The sequence below is a fragment of the Heliangelus exortis genome, chromosome 15 (genome assembly GCF_036169615.1).
Source record: "Heliangelus exortis chromosome 15, bHelExo1.hap1, whole genome shotgun sequence".
In the NCBI taxonomy this organism is placed as follows: Eukaryota; Metazoa; Chordata; class Aves; order Apodiformes; family Trochilidae; genus Heliangelus; species Heliangelus exortis.
Genome location: NC_092436.1, coordinates 14,087,517 through 14,110,195, shown reverse-complemented (window position 1 = coordinate 14,110,195; position 22,679 = coordinate 14,087,517).

Sequence of the window (22,679 nt, the reverse complement as noted above, 5' to 3'; positions counted from 1 at the left end):
CCTTGTCTTTTCATTTAGATGTAATCATGGTAACGACATACTGAGGGCAAACAAAATTAAACCAGTTGGGTGAATTAGCTCAGCAAGTGTTGCTTCACAGGAAAGTCTTTATCTACTCTTCCCACAGACTGTGTGTGCATAATTGCAGGTAAGCACACTGGCTAAATTTTCTTCAATAGAACAATTATAACAGAAATTATAATTAAAGATCTGATATTACACTCATGACCAGGTATTTGGGTCAAAATTGTACGTGGACTAGCTTGAAGTGTGTTCAAAAAATGTATTTGATTAAATTTATATTTTATTGCATCCCTTCAGGGGTATGATTATGCAGCCAAAATTACCCAGTTAATGCCAAGATGATGCCTATAAAAAGTGGTTATTTTTATTAAGTACTTCAGTGTTTGAGTGCATTTTTTTTTTATATTAAGATATTGTTCAAAGTAAAGCTTATATGGGCATATCTGTACCTATCTCTAGCTCTATTATGTCACTGTGCTTGTAAAATTTTATCAAAAATAAATACGTGTGTGTGTGTGTGTGTGTGTGTGTGTGTGTGTGTACACCAGAACATAAATTTGAGGTATCTATGACCTTGTGAAAGGCTGTGGCAGAATCAGGAACCTAATTACCATCTGTCACAACAACAATCTCTTGTAAATGTCAGTGCTGCTATTCACAGTGGGAAGGAAGACATCTCTGAGTCTAGGATTGCATCAGTTTTCATGGTAGCTGATAAGACAGAAGCTCATTTGTCACTGCTGAAAACACAAATCAGGAGGAAGGACTAAACCTTTTGTGCAATACGTTCATTGAGACCATTTCTGGCTAAATACACCAGAGAACAGGAAAGGTACTCAGAGGGCTCTATAGAGATGAATTTTATGGTAGTTTAATAGAGCACCAAAAAGATTCAGATTTTGAAAAATGCTTACAGAGCAGAAATACATCTGAGGATTTAGTAGACAATATGCCCAGCTATTTGGCTGCTACACCATGTTAGTGAGGCCTTTGTAAATTTTAAAGGAAAACTGAAGTTCTTCTAGAATAAGAACACTGCTGGTGACAAACGTATATTGCATATTACACATATTTTTGTGAAACTTGTGTTCCAAAAAAATGTTATATAGTTATTGCTGAGAAGTATTTGCTAACATAGGAGTGTCTGTGTGGACATTTTATCTTGTTTTCATAAATTTTCTGTTCAGGGACATAAGTCTTGATTTTGTGTATTTTATAAGCTGTGTCACACACACACAAAAAAATCTACAGAACATGTTGGAAGACTTCGGTGGTTTACTTAAAAATTGGGATTTCTTGTATTTAAAAGAACATGAAAATTAGAAACACAAATGACTCCAGCCTGAATGTAAGGACTCAGTTCTGCACAAGCCTGGTAGATTTTGTCAGCAGTTTGTTTCTTCCATGTACGTGTGTGTCTGTGTGAGAAAGTGCTTAGAATCTTGGCCAAAAAATCAACATACTTGCTTTTTCCTTCAGCTGAATCTTTCTGATCATTGCACCTGTGTTATGAGTTGCTGTTTTCCTGTATTCTCTTTGAATATCTAACAAGTGTAGAGAAGCTTGAGATTTTTTTCCTTCAAGGATCAGTGAGGGGGGAGGAATTTAGGAAGATTTAAAAAAAAATGACTGACTATTAGTAGATGAGAAGGTTTCCTAACTCTTTTGTGCATCACCAGAGGGATTTTAAGTGTCCTTTTGATATGAAATCCTTAAAATGTTTTGAGAAACACCTGCATTTTTTTTCTGAGCTTCTCATTCTACAAACCTAACAAGTGTTTAATTGGGAACACACTTCTTCAGAGGTTTCAGGGACAGATAAAAACTTCTGACTTATGGACAGGGGAGTCCTGGTATTAATTTTTTTTATAACCTGTGACTGGTATTTGTAAGATTGATCTGACAATGTCTGAGCTGGAAAATAGTGCTTTAATTTTACCCTCTTTGAAGAAGTTTAGTTTAAATTCAGAAATCAAAGGAGAGACTTCACTATGCAGTAAAATATTTGTGATTGAAGGGGATATGTAAAATTCATAAACAAAAGGATACCATTATAGAAAAATAGCTTTAAGAACTGTGAATAGCAGGAAAATAAGAATTCTGATGACCTAAATTCTTGAGTTAATTATGGAAGCCAGCTCCTGTAGTTACAAATGCAAGACTGTATTGTCTAGATTCAGAGATGTGGAAGTGCCTAACTCCCATTGAATTAAAATGAGAATTAGGCTCCTAATTACATTTCAGAGTCAGGGATGAAGTGATTTGGGCAGCATTTGGTGTTATTAGTGTGGAACTTCTGTCTGCTCAGTGCAATTATTTTGCACTTACTCTGTCTACGTAACAATAAACCTCTGGCCACAGCAATCATTTATTGTCTGCAAATGCTCTATGACTTTACCATTTTGAAAGAAAAATATTTCAAAAGGAAGAAGCCCTGTTAAGAAAGCATATTTATGATTTGAAGAAAAAATATTCTTCTCCAAGTTGCATTCCCGTTTTCCTTAGATTGTTTGTAGCATTTTTGACCATTACTGCAGAGTCAGACTTAGAATGCAGAGGGAGTAAAGTGACTGTATATTTGTAAGGCCTATCATTAAATCTTTGCTCTTAAAAATAATTGGTTCTTTTAATCTATAATGGAACATGGACTTACAGGCTGTCTGTGATTAAAATTAGACCTTATTTGTCTTTTAATATGGTGCTATGTTCATCTCTAATTGAGAAGGGATCGATGCCAGCACTGTGATGGGCAGTAAGCTTATCCAACATGACTGTGATAGATTTCAGGGAAGAGAGACTTTGCTGTTTCTGTGTACAAGTGGGACGAGCAGACCATATCAGCAACATTTAATTATTTTGTAGGTAATTATTCATTGGACAGACACAAGTTTCAGAGTAGAATTGGAATAGAAGGAAGACCAATACAATTACCATTTGGCTAAGTACACTGTTTGCACTGGTAGATAGAAAGTCATAATGAGCTTTTCATTACATTTGAATAAAGGAATGGTTGTTTTAGTAATAAGGGCTCAGACTAATGCTTAGTTTAACAGTACTGACTCTGAGGAAAAGGAAAAAGGAATGAACAAACGAAAAACCAAACAGAAACTAAATAATAGATCACATGGTCCTGTGAATATAAATATGTCCAAACAGGTTAAGCCTTCTCCAAAGTGGTCTTACTTTTCTGTGGGTACTGCTTTGCTCCCACAGGAAATATTAGAAGGAGCTACTGCCTTCAAAACCAGAAAGAAATAAATCAATTAATCCTCCCAATTGTTATGCTTTAATAATTTATATAATTTCACACAACTTGACCAGTCTTATTTTGAAATGTGTTTTTATATATGAACTATTGTTCAGGATAACGTGAAGTAAAGTAAATCTATTTACCACGTTTTCTGTCCTCTGCACTGTAAACAATTGGTAGCTTTATGCTACTTGCTGAGCTATAAATATGAATATACTGCCAGTGATACTATCAGATGAGATACTTTTTATTAGCAACATCAGTGAACTGGAAGGACTATGACCAGAGAAGGTATTATTTAACCTTTAGATTTTTCATCATTTTATTTTTAGAGAGCATATAATGGTGAGTTGAGTACTTTTTTTTTTTTTTTTCCGTAAGTTCAAATAGCTTTATTAGAATGGACAAGCTAATAAACCAAATGTGGTTTGTTTTTGTTTTTTTCTTCTCTGGGAGAGATTATGCTTGTTCAGAGTTTATTTTCTGTTTATTTCTGAGTATTCTTCAATCACAGTCTACCAAATATATCTTTTTGTCTAGCAGCAATATCCACTGACATTACAATTATCATCTTCTTGCTTAGTACAATGTGCCATTTGCTTTTTGTACCTTTATACACTGCCCAGCAGATAATCCTGAAATTTTCATTCACCTTAGGAAATAAGAGTCACTAGGACTCATATAACTTTTGCTAATTTTTATTTTTGAGGTAATACTGATATCAAGTTACTTTGTACTCTTTGTAGTGATGCAGATGTCATTACTCCACCTTAGAAGCACTATTTTCATCTCCAAACAGTCGTGGCAACATCTTATTCCAGCTGGTTGCACTATACTTCATGTTAATTTGAGTAAGAGAGCAAAGAACACTAGCCATGATAATACTTTGAGCAGTAATATGCTAATTAGAGTCAGCATTAAAAGGATCAAACTGCTACTTTCCCTTCAAGCAGTTGTATTTACAGGATATTGAAATGGTGATTGCTAGAAATTACTCTGTCTTTTTTTTTTTTTGGTGTGTGTGTGTGTGTTGCCCAAAGACACATCAAAAAAAAAAGTCACACAACGAGTGTACAAATGTGTATAGATGAAGAAATAATATTTCAGGAACCATTTTAAAAAAACAGATAATTAGTTCCATAGTTTTTCATGACTTAGTTGTCAAATCTAAGAATACTGTTGGTATTAATGTCTTTATCAAGTTGAATACTGAAGATTTAATTGTTTTCTAAAGTCACCAACTTCATGATAGTCATTTATCACAGTAACAGCAACTGATTTAATTTCTTAGAAGAATAAATTATCTTCTACTACTCTTCAAATAAAAATAATAATTAAAAAAACCCCAACCCCAAAACATTTCTAAAAAGTCAAAGTTGCCTCTGATGTCAACCAGAATAGCAATTTGTTGATGTCTAATATCAGCAAGCTTGATAGGTCACTATAAATTATTACAAAATATCTCTTAACAGTGTGGAAATCCAGTCTTGAGACTGCTATGACATGAAATAAAATCTGGTATATTCAAATTGGATTACAACTTGTAAACCACCTCTCAGGTGATGAAGGTAAAGGTGAAGCATTCCATAGATGCCAAACAGTTGTGTCCTACTCTCTTTGGTCTTGGCTTTTTTTTTCTTTGTTTGTTTGGTTTTTTCCCCCACAAGCAATTCCTCCAGTTTCCTTATTAGAACAAGACACTATTCTTTGGTCTTCATTGCTCAGAGTTTGTAAACTCTTACTTTACATGAGTTAATATCTATGTTTTAAATCAAGCTAAGGTAGTGCAGCATCTTAGAGCTCTAAAGTCAAAGACTGGGTCTCTGAAAATCTTGGAAACTATTTGAAATTTTTCAAGGTTATACTTATTTAAAAATAGTACTTCTTATGTATTGTATTCACACGTGCCATTAACCCAGCTTCTGAAATGAGAGATTGAGCCATTGGCATAAAAAAACTCTGCCAAATTAAGGTTTGGTGTCCTTGATAGGGCAGGGATGAAGATTGGTTGATCTCTCTTGTCAGTGTAGTACTGACCCCACTACCTACATTTAAGATGCCTGAAAGGGGAAGTGTGCAGTTTAGAACTGACTTTTGGCAGATTAATTACCAACTCCTGAACCTGATTGTGTTTCATATGCTGTTTCCTAGTATTAATTCCCTGTAGTACATGGTTGAATGCACATGTACTTGTCAGTTTTCTTTTATAAAAATTAATTAATAGGAGATGCATGTATGAATTTTAACACGTTCACTAATTTTTCCCATATTTATTTTACTTTGTTCTAAGAAATTCTTGCTTAGAATATGGTGGACTTCCAAATAAAGTGGACTGTATCAAGGTACATTCCCTGTCTATCCAAATTAAACCTGCAGTATACATATATATATCTACATATGAAAAAAAGGAAAAATTAAAATGTAACACTTTTCTAATAATAAATATGCGGAAGAGGTTTTTTTTTTAAATTACTTTTATACATAAATTGAGTCCAAATTAAATGTCAAATATACTTTGGTGTAAGAAGTTTGAAATATGTGATAGTCCTCAGAGAAACTGTAAGCACTCAGATCTCACAGTCATATTGTTATTTGCATAATCATCTGCACAGTAAAGCTACTGAAAACTTCAATGTGAAAAGCATTCATCTCAGAAAGGAGTTTGCATCTTCTATAAAATATGAAGCATATTGACTTTTTTTTTTTTTTTTTTTTTTTTTTTTTGCCTTGAGAAAACAGAGTACTGCAATCCATTTCCAACATTCTTCTACTTTAGCTGTGGTAGACAAAATGTAAAATGAATGTTGACATATTTGTTTAGCATCCCTGAACAGATTAAACTGCTCTAGAACTACTTCGGTAATCAGCCTTGAAAAATATAAACTAACATCACATCTCTGGGTAGATTAAATTGTTTTAAAAGTTCTCCATTAATCAGCTGAGCAGTAAGTGTGGAAAAAACCCAGCACATTCTTTGCAGATATGCTGAATTCACCTGCTAATAATACCCAGTTTCACCACCTACTGTCATTGTTCTTATACATGTTTAGTTAAGGAACTGTTTTCAAATGTTACTGATATCAAAGATCATCTTAAGTCGTGACCAGTTGAAGACAAGCCTAGAAATTAATCCATTCAGGAATAGCTAATATCCATGATACAGTAGTGGTTTTGTGTTCTTTTTTTTTAATTTTTTTTTTTCCTTTGTCTTTTTCTTGTTCCTGAGGACAGATAGTTGGCATTAGTCTTCACATACAGAAGTGTTCCAGAGGATGCTTGTGGCAGTGATGTAGCTGTTTTAAGTGGGAATGGATGGGGAGACCAGGATCAAGAAGAGAGAGGTTCTTGAAACCTTTCCAAAAGTAAAAATAAGACCAAAAGATTCAATACATTATGCTCTCTGCCACTCAGAAATAATTAATAAAATGAGGCAACTTGATTCTCTCCTGATTTGATCTCACTCTGTTCATAGTCTGTTGGTAGAAAATGGAAGAGGATTTAACACACCAGAATTACTGGTAGCAGTTAAAGAAATGATTATGATTTTAATTTTGTATTATATAAAGAGTCTTGTGCTCAGGACCTGATTTATTTATGCTGAGCAGCTGCACATAATCCCTAATATCATGTAAGAAGTTTGGAGTCCTAAAGAAAGTCATCTCAGTTGAGTTCAGATGCTCCAGCTTCTATACATCCTTCAGGCAGACTACTCGTGCTAGGAATGTCAAAATCAAAAACCTTTAAAAATTTTTTATCTGACTAAATTTCTTCTTGGTGTGATCAGATGTTGTCCCCTCTCAGAAAAAGTGCTATTTTGAGTGCTTGTTGTACAAGTTACCAATTGTGAAGCTAAATTGAGTAATAGTGACTTGTGGTAATGTCATGCTGGAAAACCCCACAGGCTTTGAAGTTTCAAGAGCTGTAGAGAATTATTGAAGCTGACTTGTACTCACTGGGCACCAAGAATTCTTCAGGGATAGTTGTAGGAAGTGACCTTAGACATGTGATTATCTTCATGGAACACAGTTATTCTCAATTCAGTACAACTATTTTGATTCTTGTAATTAAAGCCTGTAGGCTGGGATAAAAAAACAATCCCAAACCATGGGTAATAGTAGTGAGGCAGAGCAATCCCACACCTGAGTTCAGTCAGTGGAACTGGACTTGTGGCCTCGTCAGGCTGGAGGGGCTTCAGCCATTTCTGACACCACGGAGAAGCCACTGTTGGAAGGCTTGGGCCCCACGTATTTTTAAGGCTTCAGAGAGTTCTCCACAGTCTCAGCAGTGCAGTGGCAGTTTTATCATCCCACCTTGCTACATCCCATCATTGGACCCCAATTCTGTCCCATATTTCAGAATCATATATATTCTGTAAATTTAAAGAGGGCTCCTGTTCCTTGGCCTATAAAAGCAACTGCTTCAGGACTGCACTAAGTCCTTACCTTGTTTTTCCAATATGTGTCTAAGCACAACCACAACACCTTCCTGTTCTGCTCTAAGAGAATTCCCCATCTCTAGTTCTTGGCTGCTCACCTCCTGTCCAGCAGTGTCAGGTAACTTTATGGTGCACACTCATTCTTTTTTAGTGGCATACTATTCACAGACCCACAAATATCCCTTGTTGAGACAAACTTTGTTCATCTCAGGGTCTTATTTATACTCTAGCCCCTTCCTCCAGGGTCCTCCCTGGCTCCTCCCGAGAAGGGTTCTGGTGTTTTTCCACTCTTTTCCAGTACTTTTCCACCATGCCTTTTGGTAAACAAGGAGCTTCCTTAGTGCATTCCTTTCTTATCAGCACATTAACTTCGCCAGCTCCCAGGGGTTATATTGTTGGTCAGGACTGCTTAGGTGCTAAGTGTTTTGAACTTATTCTAACCACTGACCATGCTAATTCATGTAGTTAAGATTGCAGGCAAAGCAGCAGGTACCTAATCCTAGCAAGTTAGTGTTGCCAGGAGTTATTGGTATTTTTCCAAGGGGAACACACTTGTTATTTAAACTACAGTAAAGTTATACAACACCTAGTGTTACTGCAAGGCAGTTTGAACTCTTACTGAAGCGGCACCACTGAGGGGGATAAAATATGCAGAGACTTCATATCAATTCATTATGCATGTCAAAAAATTCTAGCACTAGTACATCATGGTTGGAAATCTTCCTTTAGAAGTCATTTACATAATTTTTATTAATGATAATTTATATGAAAATGTATGCATTTTAGGATTTCTAATGTGTCTAGACTGGATTGTGGGGTTTTTTTCCCAAATCTAAAGCAGTATTTTAAAGAGATTCCAAGACAATAAAGCTTGTGAAAATGAAAAACAAACAAAACCTCCCAGAACCAAACCAAAACAAATCAAAAACAATAAAAGAAACAAACAAAAGCCACAAAAGGAAAAAAAAAATCCCTCACAAGAAACCACACATAACTAAATCCCCTAACAAACCATGAAACCATATACAAAAATATAGAATCTATAAATATCTAATTATTTTGAAGGAGACACCACAGTAGGTTATTTGAATAAGGTCTCTATGATTCAGTGTATATCATTGCTTCCCTAAGCCCAAGTTTTAGAATTTTACAGTGATACATGTTCTCTCTAAGGACTGGTTATATTCATTTTAAAGGTAATTACAGAATTTTTAACTTAAAATCTTTAAAGTTCTTCCTTGGTGAAGTATTGCTGTTGCTGCTCAAACCCCGAGGCCAGGGAGTGGCCTGAGCTGCCTGGTACCATTTGGATCCCCCAGAGATGTCACAAAGTCTGTGTGAGCAGCACTGTGTGCCAGGCTGCCAGCTCTCCTCCTGCCATCTCTCTCTAAACTTGCCACTAACACGAGCAGTCCAAGGGATGTCCTGCCTGCTCCAGAGAAACACAGGTCAGCTTCAGCCTGAGATAGCTGCTGTGTCCTTCAGGGAAGGAGCATCTCTGTGTCACCATTGTCACAGGGGCTCTGCTCACATCTTGGGGCTGGGTAACCGTAGGGGTCCTTTTTCCTGAGCACATTGGTGGTAGCACGAGTGAGCAGTGTAGGACTGATAGCTCTGGTTCTTCTGTGTAAGACTGCCTGGAAGTGTCCCAGTGAAATAGCCAATGTCTTCACTTTGATTATTACATTAACTCCATTCCTGAATTAAAGGAAATTAATTCAGAAACAGAGTCAGTGTTAAAAACAATGTTAAATATGTAGCCGTTAACCACTAGAGGATGCTTCTTTACAACTATTAATAAAGTAGGTGAATCTCATAGGTCATTATATGGCTGTTAAATTTTGGTAAACGTTCTTTCAAATATCAATTCTAATCCTGCAGATTTAGAATCTATTCCTATTAGATCTAAAGTAAATACACCTCTGTGGACTTCCATTAAAGCTTTCATTTTACTTTCTTTTGCCCTTGAGTTGCAATAACACTACTAAGTGGTAGTTCTTCATTACTGCCACTGTATGCACAAGGTCTCATTCACACCATACTTCTAATTGCAGTTGTTTTAAAATAAGAACTTCTACTAGAGAAAACAGTAATCAAGCCCAAATCCCAACATTTCTGCCCCAGTAGGAGTTTTTTCTTTGAATTTCTAATTAAAAAGCTTTTACAGAAAGACAGCTTGAGTCTGACGCTGTCAGCTCTCCCCTTGGCCTTGATGCCTACCAGGGGAAAAAAAATTAAAAGGAAGTGAGAGGATTTTACTTTTAAAGAAGCTCCAGTTTCTTGAGACATTTGTATTCAGATATTGCTCTCTCATGGGAGCACAGCTCTACCCTTCAAATCAAAAAGAAATAATAAAACACATCAGGAACAGTGGACCTCAGACATTCTCTTTCCTTGTCTTGGAATGTTATTTCCATATAGAAAGCCCCTCTAATGGGACACTGGTAAATGGTATGGAATTTTACCCTTGTGGAATCTTCTCCAGAAATTGGGTTTTTGCTTAAGCAAACAGCAAGCCCTGCAGCAGGGAAAAAGCTCTTTGGCTGCCTGTTGAAGAGGCTTGCAAAAATACAGGTCAGCCTGCACTGGTCAGTGAAGTCAGTCTGGTGTTGACTGAAAAAAGAATCATTTCCCCTCAGCTGGATGTTGAAGCAACGTCTTAAAGTCCAAATTTTAAATGTATTTCTAAAAGGGATCATAGAATCCAGCAGTTTTCATTAAGTACAGATTTCACTAATGTCTATCAGAAACTCATTTGGTGTTTGTGCTTCTAGGCATCTGTCTAATCTAAGGATAAACTAAGAATCTAGACAAATGGAAAGAAGATAAAGGTTTTTTTTCTTTAGACTTTTTTTTAATGTTTGGAAGCTCCTCAGTGGAAAGATGCTATCAATATGAACTCTTGTCTCTCTCATTTGGATGCATTATGCCCTGAGTAACTAAGCAATCATAACTCATTTTTACTCTGAGCTGTATGACAGTAATATATTCTGTTACCTGTAGTAACTTTTATAGAAGACTGTGCCTCCCTACAAGCACAGATTTAATGTACAGGAATGGCTGTTCAATGCGTGTTCCATGCTCACCCTGCTCTTCCCTTCTGTCTCAAGAAGGGAATTTCCCTTTACACATTTCTGTTTCTTTTATCCTTTTGTTTCTGAACAATTCATAATTTTTAATCACTCTTTATGAAAGAACAAGAATCCTCATTTTATTAATGGAGAGGTTAGATGGGGCTGAAGTTCCATCTGCCACCTGCTCTGTCATTTTGCCTAGTGTAGTATATAGGTCAAAATATTTTGTTGCCTTAAATTGTAGGATTTTTTTAAAATTAGGTTATAGACCTTTTTAGTTATAACAGGTTGACAGGTGATGATCAATTCTTTGCTATCTTTCTGTTCTGATATAGAATTGACTCTAGTGCATTACAGAAGATAAAACAGCTCAGTGAATTACACTTCCTCTCCATTATGGAGTGAAAAAAAATGGTATAACCAAAACTCTAGAGTGAAAGTCATGGTAGTTGAGACTTCTCTAAGCACTCAGTTCATGATTATTCAGGAACTATTCACGTGTACATCAAATTGAAATCTTTGAACTTCTACCATTGTATGATCTCATGATGATATTTTTCAATTACCTATAGGATAGATGTTAACTTGTGTATTTCTTCTCCTTTGTAGAACTGGTGGACATACTTCCTATAAACCATTCACAATTCCTTATGCTGTTTATTTTGCTAACTCTTGATCTGCCTCTTTGTACTTAATACAGACTCTTAGAAAGAGCTGTGTGCAACTCTTACAATTTCTATTGGATCTGACACAATGATTTTATTTTCCTGTGTGAGAAATGTCCAGTTCCTACAATCTGTTTCAATCTGGAAAAACTTCCAGGCTTTCACAGGGGGTGCATTATGGAGACAGCATGTTTATAGCCTTTGGACAAGTGTAAATCAAACTAAAATGAATTAGGAAATTAGAATCACAATATCATAGAATGGCAGAGACATCTCCCACCAGACCAAGTTGTTCAAAGCCTCCTCAAGCCTGGCTTTGGGTATTTCCAGGGAAGGAACAACTTACCTTCCACAACTTACCTTTTGGGCCACCTGTTCTAGTGTCTGACCACCCTCCCGGTGAAGACTTTCTTTCTAATATCCAATCCAAATCTCACCTGTTAAAGTTGCAAATTCTAAGCCCTCATCCTATGGTTCCACGCCCTTGTAAAATGCCTCTCTCCAGCTTTTCTGTTGCCCTTTTGGGTATTTGAAGGCTGCTGTAAGGTCTCTCTGGAGCCTTCTCTGCTCCAGGCTGAATTCCCCCAGCTCTCTCAGCCTCTCTCCATAGGAGGGGTGTTCTTCAAAGCCCTCACCTGGACCTGCAGGAGCAGATCCATGTCTGCCTTAAATCTGAGACCCCAAAGCTGAACACAGACTCCAAGTGGGGTCTCATGAAAGCAAGGTAGATGAGGAGAATCACCTCCTTTAACCTGCTGGCCAGGCCCCTAGAAATTCTTGATCCACTACATTTCTTTACCAGTTAAAAAAATCAATCAAAAAAATACCTGTAAAATTACTCTGGGGATTTTTGATTCACAAAGCATGTATCAACAGTTCTTTTTATAATAATTACACATATGTATGGATATCTAGATATTCATATATGTATATAAATATTTAATACCAGGCCACTTGATTTTTTACCTCCTAGTATTACTAGTGCTTTCGTAACAGTAAGAACTTTTCTTCTGGCTTTTCATGCAGTAGGACCAGGACCCCAACGAGTAGCTAGGTTCTGGCTCTTGTTTTACCACTCTTGTCAGAGCTTAAATTACATACTCTCTTTTTTTATCATAGTAAGAGCTTTCCAGGGTTCTTGAAACTACATGTGTAGCATAATATCAGCTTTTCCTATTTCCTATAATGTGTAATGTAATATTCAAAAATCTTTTGAAAATAGAACAAAGCACTGAATACTAAATACTGATGGAATTGTAAGTGTATTAATGTTATCTGAACTGCAGGGTGAATTCTGTTAAATTAAACTGGATGCTAGCAAGATAGCAAAGTTGTGAGAACCAGTTCTTTAGAACACAACAGACTGCTTTAAAATTGAAGGGAAGGAGGGCTCCCTATTAAGCAAAAGAAAGTTCAAAATGCTGTTTCTCCCTCTCTGTGGAAATATCTATGCCAACTTTGTCATTTTTCTTTATTTTTATATGTAGGACATATAGAAATTGCTACCCAAGGAAAAAGGCATTATTCTTGTGGGGTGGTTTTAATTAATATTTTCAAATTTTTGAAACATTTCCTGGCCTTGTTCCAGATGCCTTATATGTTAGTACCAAAACATTTTATTCTAGTAACACAAACTCTAATTGAGAGTGAAGGCACCTGAATTCTCAATGGCACTGGGGGGAAAATGCTCCAAAGGCCCAGTAAATGTATGCATTTTGTGTTTTAGGGGAATGGCAGTGCAATTACTGTATGACCCTTGCTTACCAACCATTTTAACCTCAAATTAATGTGTGTGGCAGTGCTCCCAGAATGACCTTGATGCAGTACTGAATGTTTTGCATTTTTTAACAGGCTCAAACAGATACAAAAAAATGTAATCCCAGTTAATGGAATATTATATCCAAACCTTATTTGACATTTTATAAATTGTATTTAGAGAAAACTTCTGTCTTTTCCAGTATATCAAGTCAAATCCCTCTAGTCAGACCAGAGCACTTTATGTATTGCACTGAGCAGCTGATCACTTATTAGTTTGTACATAGAAAGATGCTATTTAAAGGCTTAAAAACTCCCTTGAAGTAAAATTGTACCCTCCAGCTAAAACCTGAAACAGTGCAAATAGTGCACACAGGGTTCTGTATGGTCTTCAGTGGCAGACTGCTGTTTCTTGAGATTACTCAGAGGCATCTCCATCATCAGTTGCATGAGCCAAACTTTTGTGGATTAATACTTTTGAAAACTTCAAATGCTGTACAGTGCTATCAGGGCGATGGAGGAGCTGATCTCAAAGTCCACTATTAAAACTTCCCTAAAGGAAATTTTCATTAGAACTTTGTACATGGACAGTTCAAAAGACTTGGTTATTGATTTTTTTCTCAGAAGTCCTCTCTCTTTTCTCGTATTGTTCAATATTTTCACAGAATTCAAAAAACCACAAACTGTGGGAGCAGAAGATTCCAGCTAGGATTTTATGCTGTTCATTTGATTTCTTGAGGCCACATCCTTCCCATGTCCTTGTCAACACTACAAGGAGAGAAGCTGTACTGGAAGATTTGCTAAAAGGCAGAAGCAATTTCACAGCAATCTAAAAAAAATCTGACCTTTCCACATACAGAAAATCTCTCTTAAGTAAATAACCTTTTCAGCTGTAAAATTTTACTAAGACATTCATTTATCAAAAGCAAAGATAAAAATCACTGTGTTTATCTCTTCCCCATTTAAAAACTGCGTTAAAAAGAACTTACCACCAGTGCATGTGGAATTTAATTAAATGCCTCTAACAAACAAAATACTTTTCTGTTTAAATGGAACTGTTGATTTGAAGTTGGTGATGCTGGAAGATGATCAATTAATTAATACCATCTTCACTTCCTATCCTTATTCCTATTACCGTGTGTGTGATGAACTTCATTAAGCCTCAGCTGCATTTTGAGGATACACAGTAGTTAAAAATTAATAGGGCTGATAAAGAAGCTAATGAATGAGCAGTGTAATTATTTCTGTTTAAAGAAAAGCATGATCTACTTGATCTTTATGAAAGATTGAAGGTCTTCTAATTGCTGGGTGCTTACATACCACATTGATGGCTGACAAGGCTGACATTTTCTCACTTTTCACTTGATTTTGCTGAACACATTTTGAAATTAAAAAACTCAATATGAATACCTTTTTTAAGGTGAGGGGTACCACACTTGATGTTGAAAAGAGATTTTTTAGAGCCTTTTTAAAGACTTTTTTGTCTTTTCATACATTTTAGTTTATTCCAATTTATTCTATTCATGGTCTATATCATCCTTCCTTATAGGACTTCTGAAGTCCTAAGCTCTCAGACTTCAGAAGAACATTTAAATTAGGCACTTACCATAAAAAAAAAAAATATTCGGGCCATTCTTATTCAGCAAGACAAGTAAGCACAGCTAATTTCCTGAATGTGCTTAAATATTTATTTCCAAAAAATTTCTATACATAGATGAGTTTTGCAGCATAGAAATGTAATATAATATGAAGGACATTTAGTATACTAATAATAATGTTTCAAGTACCTGCTTGGTGGATGGGTTTTAAAACTGCTCTCCAGTTAATGGGATATCACAGAAGGAAGGGGAGCTTGTCCGTGTCTATCAGATCTCAATATTTCAGAATTTTCTCTTTTTTCTTTAGTAGAACACTTCTCTGCACAATATGACTTTAGTTTTAACTCTGCTCCTATTTCGTTTGCATTCTTGTTCAAAATAGAGATTAATAAACTCAGATCCAGACTCGTGCACAGGCTCTGCCTGCAGAGAGCTGCTCTTCCTCACACCTCAGCCAGGCAACAGTCTCTGGAACACAATGGGAAACGCAGTGTATGAAAAAAAGGAATCTTCAACCCTGGTGATGACACTGCAGTTATTTTACCAAGACTAAAACAGGAGACGAGAAGACTCTGATCTGTTAAAACACGGGCCCTAAATCAGTTGCTGCATTTGTACAGTGACACGAGGGAGCTTACAGTATGTTGATGGGAGAGCCAGATACAGGATGAGAGTTTTGTGAAAACCTTAGCAGCAGATCTGCACTGCACAAAATTGAGGTCAACCACACACAAGTGTGGGCCACTGGAATCTAAGGTACAAAACAGTGAAATCCTATTTTTGCTCCCATATTCAGAAATCAGCTCCAAGATTTCTTCCTTGTCTTTGGCTTCCTACCAGTGTTTCTGTGGCTCGTTACACAGTCCTTGCCTTCACATTCTGGCAGAGGGTCTCTCTGGAGTGTTTAAAAAGGAGGCCAGCTCAGAAGGCCTATTCTCCAGTCATCTGTTCAGATAATTGTTGATGAGATGGCTCCTTGTCAGTTTCTCTTTCCTAGCCAGCATTTTATCTCAATTTGTGCCATAAATTGCCCCAAAGCCAGCTTGTAAAAGCCAGCTTACACTTTGATCCATAGCCTGTGTTTTCCTCTTTTTCAGTGATCACATCTACCTAGCTTGGTATGAAACACCTAATATTAAAGTTTATTTCTGTATTAAGATAGTGCTCAAGAGAATAAATTGATTCTGAGAGTTAATGCATACTCTTTCCTCTCCTTAATAAAAGCATTTTTACTTAGAGCAAGGTGAGGTAAAGAGGGCATCCCATTCAGATTAAAATCCATGTCAGCTCATTGCTTTCAGTGAGTCTTAGTAGGTTCTTGCCTGTTCTTGAAAGTTCTGGTTTTCTTCGTGAAAAAGACCAGAAAAAAACATGGAACTTGTATTTGAGAAGAGAATTGAGAAAAGAATCATCTGGAGGAGAGTGGAACAGAACTTTTAAGAGGGAAAAAAGACAACCTACAAAGAAAATAAAAGTGATAAACAGGGAAAGCAAGGGTACTAAAATTGAGAGATTCAAGTTATGTGAATCTGACTTTTAAAACTCTTTTATCACTGTAACTCAGCTCAGGGATGTTGAACTTACCAAAACCCTAGTGGCTTTAACAGAGTTGCAGTAGAATTAAAACACTCAATTATTGTGGACAAATGAGTTAAAAGCTTACAGACAATTGGGATGTCCTAAAGGAAAGGAAATTGCTTTCTAGGAAAGAAGTTTCAAATAATTTTTCTTTAGTTTAATATTACCCTCCCTTAACACTCCAGATAGTGAAAATACTAGGAGCTACTTTATTTCCTTGTTTCACAATATTTTATTTCATCTCTGAAGTCCATTAAAAGAATTCAACTGACTACAATAGGCACTTGGGCTCAGATGAATGAGGGGGTGGTGAGTAGAGGTTTTGGAGGTTTCCTTGGTATTTATTAAGTTTTATCCTACATTAGGAATGAAGAGGAAATTAACCGATGAGTTTATTGACGTTTCTTTCATTTTCTGAAGCCTTTGTTACATCCAGATTGATTTACATCATCACAGTGCTTCAGTAAAACTGCCAACCTGTTACTATAGATCAGCTCAGTGTAATGCTGCTCCCTGCAGTGGCTGAACATTGGCAGGCAGGATAATGTCAGGAGACATGCATTGAGCAAATAGGATAATTTGAGAAAAAAACAAGTTTGGCAAACAAGAATAGGAAAAAGGAAAAAAAATCACCTGGGTCACTATTCTATTGGATATTTGTTCCAGCCATTTATTACAGGTTTTATTTATTAAGTAGTTATTACAGTTTTGTCAAAGGAACCTCAGTCTACTCCAGCACTGACCAATGAGTCAACAAGTTGTTTGGGTTTTTTTTGTTTTTTTTTTTTTTTTTTTTTTTTTTTTTTTGAAAGTAACTGAAAAATAACTGAATCTTGAATGTGTCAAATTTGTGTTATTCTAAATAAAATTTACTTTTTAGAAGAATATCTCATTAGTAACAAGAGTAAAATTTGTTGCTCTTAAAGTTATCCTGGCAACAAGTCATGCTTTGTAATGTAGCATATCTCATATTTTTTGGTTCACATGAGCATCAGGAAACATTTAAAATGTAAGAAATACAGTAACCAGAAATATTAACTGCAGATCAGCTAGGTATATATACATTTCAAAGATGTCTGTGGGAATTAATTTTCCCTGCTTTGAAACAAATATTTTTTTTTTTGTCCTTGAAATGCATGTGAAGGACCAGGGGTTCAAACTTCCCTTCCTCTGTGGTAATAAAGGAAATCAACTAAAGAAGAAAAAGAAATCTGTCTCCAAAACTTTTTGCATAATTCTTACCCACTTCAAAATTCTAGGAATACAAAAAAGAACTTTTTACATTTAGAATACTAAATGAAAGTGCATTGTGCAGAACTGCATGAGCTCTGAAGGTAATTTAAATGAGATAATACAGAGTGGTTAAAACAGCATGGGAAAGCTGTTTGCTGTAGCTTATGTCCTCTTTGCATTCTCATTCCATGCCAAGTCAATTCTCCTGATGAACATAACTGAGAAGTTATTTGTGCCAATATTCACAATTTTTATAGCATAAAGTAAGTGCCAGTTCTTCTTGAATATGATGAGAAATAATTCACAATGCCTTTTTCAGATTACTGGAATGCAAACCTATGTATTAAAGCAAGAAATGGAGTTGCAAAAATTGAAGAATTGTCTTATGTGCCAAGAGATTCATAAATGTCAGGAAAAAAAACTCAGTAGTCTCCAGCTTTTCAGACTTGAGAAAGCCCACTGCAAATTTACCATCGTGACGAGAGATCAAAGGGTGTTCTTGTCATTTTCAGAATTAATCACAGGAATTTAACACACTTCTTGTGGGATAATGCTGTGAAAAGAAAGAAACTTCAGCACAAGTAAATTTATTTTTATGTTTAAGCATTACAAGCTTGAATTTAAACTTGAACTGTCATTAGAGAGAAACTGAATACAATTTACTGATTTCAGTAGATTAATCATGGTGACTGTTTGACTTGCCAGGATTCTGATAACAAGCAGTGCCTGTCCCAAATAGCTTATGGAAAAGAAAGAGGATGAGTAGGAGGCAAATGCAGAATAAATGCTGTAACTATATCAATATAATTCTAGTTCCAGGGGGGGTCTCCTAGAGGCTTTTTTGTGTGTTTCTGTGCATAATAATGAGAAGGACTAAAATGCAGGGAAAAGACTTAAGGGAGGGGAACTTTGAATTTAAGAAGTGTGAAGATAACAATGCTGGGAAACGAAGGGGAATCTAAACTGAAGTTAAAATAGTCAGGAGTGAGAGAGGAAAAAGAACAATGGCTTAGTCTTTTGAAAGAGAAGTTTTGGTCAAAACCAGAGAAGTTTCTCTTCACAGCTACAGATTTGTGAATTATGGTCTGACCTATAGTCAGTGAATAGGAACAAAAATCTGTATTTTATTATACTACAAATATGTCTGTAGTATGTCAACAGCATGTAATCCTTAGCATTTTCATTATCATTTATTAAAAATTATAATCCTTAAGTAACCAGTCAATTAATTTTGAAGAATGGCACAATCCTGAGAAGTCAGGTCATTTTTTGATAACTTATAAGCACAACTAGATGCAAAGTGTAGTGATTTTTCTACTTACTGGCTTAATGGCTGTGCTCTTGTCTCAGCAAAGCACAGTAATTCATACTGTATTTGGAATTTGAGCATGTGCTTTGGGGTTTTGTGATTTATGTTATCTGAAAGAGAAACAAAGTAAGCAAGGACATAGAACAGCTTGGTGCTCCTTGCTTTCTGAGTCAAAATGAAACTCTGTGCATTGTTTTCAGTGCCTCAATAGCCAATAAGGAAACATAAAGCAGTTATTGTTAGGGTCTACTGGCTATTTTAAATTTCTCATATTTTTTGGATTTCACAGCTGTACCCTTGTTTTTTTTACTTGTGATTTTTCCCCTTGATTGTAAGAACAAAATGTAGTGATGGTAACAACCAAAACTCCCACTTCTGTGGTGTTAAGCCTTGCTTACCCTTCCTGTGTTTCTGTTTTCCCCTACAACTATCCAGACACATTCACACGCATAACGAAAGGATAATTATAAAAGTAAGGGGGAAATTTTGTTTCTGAGGCCAAGTACTTGGAGAGCCAGAACTTGGTGTGTGCTTTGTGATTACATTTACCACCAGCATGACAACATGCACTGCACTGTATTCAAAGGGAAACATAATCAGGTAGCCAAAGGAGGACAATTATCTTTCAGACTAATTGGCAAGTTCCTTTTAACCTTTAATTAACTGTGCATTTTCAATAGGTCTAAAATAGTCTTGTTAGGCTTCTTGCTGGTAGAAGGTCATGGAAATATCTGTTCTCCTGATTGCACAGATGCAGTATAAATAAAATATAGGTGCATGTACGAAATATAAGGTCATAATCCTCATTTGCACTTTGAAGTGCATGGAGTATGAAAATCTTACACTGCTGAAAGCACTGGTGCTGCCAGGAGTTTTCACTTGTAGCTTCAAAAGAAAATTCAAATAGATTTTGCATTCTCGGTTTGTTTCTCTTGGCACATTTTTGATACAATCAGCAACAGTTACTTGAAAGGCTCAGAACTGATTAGCATAGAGCTTAATATGCCTTCTTTAGATGCCGTCCTAGAGAATATTCCCTGCAGAGCAAAGGTTGAGATGCATGGAAGAAACAAAACATTGCTCTCCTGAGTGCTGAGTTATTCAGCATTCTAGACTGCTTCCTTTAAGATGTGCTGTTCTCTTTTAGGGGGCAGTTTATTATAGAAAATCCAAGTAACACCAAATTTTCAAACTATTTCCGCCATATTATCTCTGCAAACATTTTATTTGAAATTGCAAAATGTGGATGCTCATCTGGATTTGATGCATAGATTGCTAGGTTATATAGCTGTACATTAAACATCTAGGCATACAGGGCTAGGAAGGAGTGATAGAAAAGACATGGTTTGGGCTCAAAAGCCCTTGTGACACAACATTTTTTTCAGGTGCACAGGCAACAGTAATAAGTAAGGCCTCAGACCATAACAGTTATATGGCTTACATTGATTTATATCCTGATTAAATAAAACAGTTATAAAAGCAATATGCATTATGCATTGGATGAATAGCTTCCTGTTTCTAGCCTTGGTCAGGTTCCAGTTAAAAGACAGTGGAGTATCCTGTGCCAATGGATAGAGTCCTCAGTAGCTGCCTTGCTTGTGGTCAGCAGCTGCTTTTGGTTGTGCCTTTGTTGTTTCAAATTACAGTGTCATTATGCATCTGACTGTATGTTAAAATCTTTGTTAGATAGAAATGCTGCCAAAAGCAATTTTTCTTTACTTTTAAACCTTTTCCTTGTCAACTTCTACCTCTGAGTTGCCTTATTTCTTGTTCTAACCATCATTCAAATATACATCCTTTGTTGTCTTTCACCAAATTGCTCACAGTGTCCCCTCAGCCTCACTCACCTGACCACGGATTGGGGTGAATGCAGTTTCTGATTGCTTGAGACCTAAGGAATAAAGGCAGTGCATGGAGGGTGTTACCCAAATTGTTATTTCTCACAGATTCACCCCAAACATGTAGGCAAGAATGACCAACCTTATACCCAGGGCAGTGTAACTGTGTAAAGGAAAAAAGAGAAGTCTGGCTAACTGTGCCTTCTCTTTTTCTTTCTATACATAAAAGCTGCGTTTTCTCAATTCTGTTTCATGTATGATATACATAACCCAGCAGAAGGAACTGATGAAGACCTTTTGCCACATTACAATATTTGGGGATAGACAGAACATTTGGTAGACAGTAAAAACATTCACTGGCAAACTGGTTCCTAAAGTGTTGCTGTGGAAAAACAGAGACTACAATTCTACTGCCTGCTGAACAATGTGTGTTAATCTTAGCAGTAATGATACAAACTGGGGAACTGGATAGTAAGTTTTGTCTCTACAAAATATGGTAATATCTCTATCAAGTGATGGAATTTTTCAGTTATTTTTTGATTTTGGTAAAAATAATGTATTCAAAAAATGAGAGAAACAAAAGAATTTCAATTCATCAGGATCGTGACACCTTTTGACTCTGCCTGTGCAGTGTAGATGATGTACTTCCACCACAGCAAAGCTGCTGTTGCTTTCTGTATGTTACTATTGTTTAAAGTAGAATTTAATAAAAATAGAATAGGCTGCTCATCATCAGCCAGTCTTTCCTGTCTTTGGAATCAAGGCTAATCTTTGGAAAGTATTTTGTCTGCTAAGGGCCAAATGGCTAATACAGTAGAAGTTGTCTATACAATCTCTATCTCAGACCTGCTGGAATAAGGTGGCTTCATTTTGTGCTGTAAGCTGTCCTCTTCACTTCATCTAGAACAGTAATAGATGTTGAATAGGTCTAACAGAGATCTTTGTTGGAATCTAAAGAAAAAAGTGTTTCCATCAAGAGAAAACTTGTTACAAAATTACATACAGACTGAATTAGATCTAAATCAGATTTTCCTAGAAGGAAATCTATGCCATACAAATAGCTTATCTTCTCAGCAGTGGATTAGGGAGGAACAATCATTCTCTCTGGAACCCTGGGGGAGGGCAAAATAAAACATTTTCAGAAATTACTAAATTTGCTTTGCTTTCTTGGATTTCTTGTGATGTGGCAGGCCACATCATTTTGGCTGTGCTCACTCTGATGAATGTCTTTCCTACACTAGTTCCACTGAAAAAAATAAGATTATTCACTTTGGCAAAAAGCCCCTTCAAAATTCCAGATAGGCAAGGAAGAATTTATCACCTAGAAGAATTCTTTTTCAGTCTTTTCTTTGAAAAGAATGTAAGGCTTTAGCATTCTGACTCCTAGGTTGTAACCAATATGTACCTCTTTACTTTCACTTCTTTTTCAAACTAATATCTTTCCAAGGAAAACAAAGATACTGAATAGTGGTCTTACCATGTCAAAGTCATTATGTAGGCTGATTGCTGTAGTGGTTCTGTGGAGTGTTGCTGTGGTTGGAAGACCCTGCATTACTCTTGAGGAACAGTATTTGCCTAACCTGGACATGCTGTGGATGTACTAAGTGCTTTCTTGCTTTAGGACAGCTTGAACTATACATAGAATAACCACCACACTCAGTTTTCTCTAGCCACTTAGCAAAATAGGGCTGTCTTGAACAATTTCACTCATTTTAGGGAACAGGAATGTTTGCCCCTTATTAATTCCTTGCAAGGAAACCAAGCATACTTCCCTATGGGACTGCCAATCTGTTTTTAGTGATAACCATTGTCTGTACAGATCTAACAACTAGAAATTTTGGTTTTATCCTAAGATGTCATTGTTACATGGAAAAAACCCAAAATCACACTTTTAATTTTTTCCCTGAAAAAAAGAAGAAG